Source organism: Cibotium barometz, chromosome 10 (genome assembly GCF_041138505.1).
Source record: "Cibotium barometz isolate CiBa-2024 chromosome 10, ASM4113850v1, whole genome shotgun sequence".
Lineage (NCBI taxonomy): Eukaryota > Viridiplantae > Streptophyta > Polypodiopsida > Cyatheales > Cibotiaceae > Cibotium > Cibotium barometz.
In genome coordinates this window covers 40,332,454-40,337,483 of record NC_141055.1, presented here as the reverse complement: position 1 = coordinate 40,337,483, position 5,030 = coordinate 40,332,454, and the positions used below count along the sequence as shown (strand labels likewise).

The 5,030-nt window shown below is 38.9% G+C and overlaps 1 pseudogene; it reads left to right on the top strand.

Annotated features, from left to right (window-relative positions):
- Nucleotides 1–541: 541 nt before the first annotated feature.
- Nucleotides 542–1,500, top strand: LOC147634896 (uncharacterized; annotated as a pseudogene).
- The last annotated feature ends 3,530 nt before the right edge of the window (nt 1,501–5,030 follow it).

The following is a 5,030-nucleotide window of genomic DNA, read 5'->3' as shown; positions in this document are numbered from 1 at the left end:
AGCTTGGTTCACCAGTACATATTGAAGCAACATTCGTTGCTAAAGACAGAGAGGTACTCTTTAACCAGCACAACAATATTTTCTTTGATCTTGAAGCTTTGCTCTACAAAGGTACAGAGTTCAGTTCTTTGAGATTAGTCAAGAAGAATGTGAAGGAGTTCTAAAATTTGTTTTGAAACTGGATGAGTGTGAGATTTTAAAGAACAGAAAAATGGAGAGGGTTACTATCACTCTAATAAACAGGGGCTTAGACACATCAATTACAAAAGATGATGCAAGATATTTCAGTGTTCAATCGGAGAATAACATATTGCCACTTGGATCTTTTGAGGTATCTTCTTTATCATTGAATATGATTGTGTATTACGTTGAAATAATTTAAACACGAAACTTGCATTAAACATGAGCTTCTTCCTAATGACACAGGTGGATAAAGAAGACTTTGAAATTTTGCATTGGGTGTTTCATCAAACTACAATTCCATCACTGATGATTAGTGAGCAAAGAAATGGAAGGGCCCTTCATGTGCCTGGAATGGCACATGGTAGGTGATTTGAAGACTCTAAAATGCATGTATAACATAAGCAAAGGTGCAAATGCAAAGGGTCCATGTCTATATTGCATGTTAAGTGCCAAGGCTTTAGATTGTGTACTATGGAACAAAGGTCCTGACAGGCATTTAAAAGATAAAGATTTCAAAGCAGTGCTTGATATTCCTCTATCCACAGTGCACATATGCACATTGCATGCACTATGTAGAATTGTAGAGAAGCTGGTGTATTTGTACATATGCTTTGCATGGATGTTAAAGCCTAAAAAAGAATCTTTAAAAGCAATCAAAGCAATAGAAAAAGTGCTATCAGACATTGGCTTGCATGGGGGGCATGTTAAAATTGAGGAGGACGACAAGCGGTCACAAGGGGGCAGCAAAGTACCAAAAAAACCATCAATAGGTGGTGTGAAAGCTAAAAGATTTTTGTCATACTGCCTCAAATACTGTTGAGATAAATAAACAAGAAAAAGATGTTTAATCGATGGAAAGATCTACATAATGCAGTCAAGGGCATTGGAAATGAAGGTTCAATCCAAAATCGAAAGGCAAATGTGTGGATTTCACTTGACAAGATCTTTGCATTCATGGAGAAAAAGAGCTGGAGCAATAGTGAGATAAAATTATTTGAAAACATATTAGAGACTTGGAGGAAGGAATTCATTACAGGATGGAATGATCAACATGTAACTAATTACATGGTAAGAACTTTAAAACTGCTATAATCTCAATACCGTGAGACCAACTAATACATACATCTGATTTTTTTCTATTTTGTCATTGATTGCAGCATATACTATATAATCATACACCATATTTCGCAAAGACATACGGTTCATTGTCAATATGGTCAACTCAAGGCATGGAGAAGTCACATTACATGGCAAGAACAGGTTACTTTAAGCACACTAGACATGGTGGAGGCAAGAATCGAGCCAATAGTCTTTTAGAGTTACATCAATGGACTTACAAGAAATTGATTCACAAAGCAGAACAAAAAGCCACATTCAAGTTCTCATCATTGACATGTGCAATACAATTGATTAATAAAGAAAAGCGATAATGCGCTTGGAATTAGTCAACAAATTGATTCACAAAGCCACATTCAATCCTCATCATTGACATGTGCAATACAATTGATTAATAAAGAAAAGCGATAATGTGCTTGGAATCAGTCAACTGCGAGAGAGCGCCATCAGTTGTGGCGTCGCTCAAGAGTCACGGTTGGGAGAAGGTGGTCTAGATGAGGTGGGTTTGATCTTCTTTAGTGGTCTTCCTTCTTCGTCTTCCTTTTCCTCTTCATCTGCTGGGGAGATCTATTTTTGGCATTTGCACCATTGGAGGCAATAGTTTCGATCGGCTTTTTCTTGTCCTTTATTAGATATCTTTTTCCATATGGATGCAATGTGTCTGGGTCTGTAATTCCCGCTATAATAGCATGCGCTACATATGACAGGTAGTAGGGGCATCTTCGTGCTTGGCAACCGTACACCTGACCAAACACCCGCAGTGCAAACTATTTCTCTCGGCAAGGACCACCTTCTCAGCATTTAAAGGCACTTCGTGTCCACCACAAAACTTGGATAGTACTTTGAATATGAATAAAGGGAATTTTGCATTGTCTTTTGAGAACTCCTTGTGAAATATAATGATCTGGGTATTAAAATTGCATCATGACTCATGTCACTGCTTGCTGTTGTCAATTTTAAGCAAGTGTCGTAAATTGCACGTACCTTTTGATGATTCAAATGTCTTATATATTGAGCGAGAGCAACATCCTTTTGATGACTTGTTGACTTTGAAGTGGAAGCTCCGGATGATCTTGAGCCTCTTGATCTCTTTGGGAAATCATTATCATCATATACAAAAACCTCGTACCAATGTTATATGTTTAATTGACACAATTGACAAAGTCCACGTAAATCAAATTCTTATAGTTTGAAAAATCTTCGGCTCTATTGCTTGTTGATTTTCATCACCCTCAAGCATGGATCTTGTCCACAAAGGGATCATGCACTTACTGTCTTCATGCACAATAGGTGCCAAAAATTTACCCATATTTGCCAAACCAAGACAGTTGCTGCAGCCTCCTCCTCGCGGAAGGCAACTGGGTTTCATATGTCCTAGCTTCATCGAACATCTTCTTTAATATCTCCTTTCCAGGCAGGTACTCGAAGTCCTGGACTGCAGAATCAGCTACTAGTAGATAATTGTTAACTCCTTTCTCTATCTAGCCCATGTCTGCTTCACTAAAATTTGCTAAGGCAGCCAAGCAATAGTTTTCACGAATATTGAAATGTTGCATAATGTCTGTTAATAATACATAATCAGCTTGGGCTGCCATAGTAAAGCTAGGCAAGGAAGGTAGTGACAACTCCCCCTGTTCATTCTCATTAGATTGACTATCTTCCAATGAAATAGGTGTTGCATCAAAGGGGATAAGGGATGCATTAGCCTCAAAGGTTTCCTTTTCGGCCTTTGCCCTCTCCTTTGCTAGGCCACCTCTTTCTCAACCCCATCATCCTCGATTGGCATTTGAGTGCTTGTTGCCAAAGTCACTATCTTGGGCTCTGAGTCCTCAGTAAAAGAAGATGCAGAAAACAAATAAAACCATAACTAAATTGGAGCAGGCGACACTTCTTTGAGTGTATTGGGCATTTCTCCTCTACTCTATTTTGATGCAACTGGGAATCTTTTTAAGACAACGGCTAAGCCTCCTCTTCATGACTTTGTCTATTGTAAAATCAGATGGATGAACATATTGTTCACCATTCATCGGACATAACGATATTGGCAGAAATAGTGTCTTCATACTACTGTGCTCACGGTCACTGAGAACAATCCTACAAGAATTAATGACGTTCTCAAGAGAACGTTCCTTGTTGAACATTGAAGACAACTCATGCAAACACTCATGGGCTTGTGCATTGTACAAGAACATAAACAACTTTTCTATACAAGACTATTCTGCCTCGTCATCTGATTCATAGTAGACAATGTCCAACTCTTTCAAAGACATGCCTAAAAGAAACATTTCAGTCAATTAGAACATGCACGCTTATTATACATGGAGTCAATACCTAGCGATAAGGAGATTTGGATATACACATGCAAGTCCCCTGTCCCTTGGTACTAGCACAAAAAAAAGAGGGGTCAGTACCAAGCAGTAGAGGGCTCACGCGGAATTCACGAGTCCATCACCGCTTGGTACTGAACCCTAAATTTAAAGAGACTTAAAGGGGTCAATATTTTTTTTTGAGATAAAGCCTTTATATATTAAATAAAAAACATACAAGCGACATATTTTGTATTTTAGTTGTTTTTTGTAAGTTGAAATAGTGAGTCTTCTAGGCCTGAAAAATGATGGCCTGCCCTAACCTTCAACGTGAAAGCCTATAAACTTACTTGGCCTTCATATTTACACATTTACAAATGGATGAAGGGTTAGTACCAAGCGGTAGAAGGCTCATGCGGAATTCAAGAGCTATCACCACTTGGTACTGGCACCTTAATTTAAAGAGACTTAAAGGGGTCAATAATTTTTTTTTGAGTAAAAAACATACAAGCGGCATATTTTGTATTTTAGTTATATTTTGTGAGCTGAAATAGTTTGTCTTCCAGGCTTGAAAATTGAAGGCCTGTCCTAAGCTTTGACTTGAAGGCCTATAAACTTACTTGGCCTTCATGTTTACACATTTGCAACCCACTACTACTCTAGAAAATTTGATTTCAATTGAAACCTTAGTTTCCATGGTGGCCTTCACCTGAAGGTTAAAATTAAAATGCCTTTGAAGGCCGTTGGTTGCAACCTTAAAATTTTGAGGGCCCATTTTTATTTCTCCAACCATCTAGTGGCTGTAGGTTTTTGCTTTAGTGGAGGGGGGCTCAAACCGGCTCGCCCCCCCACCTTATCGTGTGTGTGTGTGTGTGTGTGTGTTCCTTTTGAGTGTTTTTGAGAGAGAGAGAGAGAGAGAGAGAGAGAGAGAGAGAGAGAGAGAGAGAGAGAGAGAGAGAGATGGGCATACCTGCAAAAAAAATTGAAAGCTTCAGTTTTCCAAGATGAAGGGGCGATGGCGTTGGCAATGCAGAGGGATGGCAACGTAGGTAACTCAAGGCAAATGGGTGTCTCAGTTTATAATAGAGCCGGTTAGCTTTGAGGATTTCCTATTAGACTTAAACCTAGAAGGATTTCAGCTTGCAGAAAATTTATGAAATAGTGTAAATTTCTAAAAATGTATGTCCCAAATTGCTTGATTTGCTGGTTTGAGAAGAGTCCAATGGGAATTTGGGTACGTTTCTCAAAAATATTTTCCTCGAACACTGCTCCCAAGGGAGATTTGGGACGTTATCGACTCGTAACACACGAGGAGATTTGGGACGTTATCGACTCATACCACTCGTGCGGACATTTAAAAGGTCGGACGCTTTAATGACACACCAATATGGTATGTACTATGTGCTCACTTCTCTCCTTTCTTGC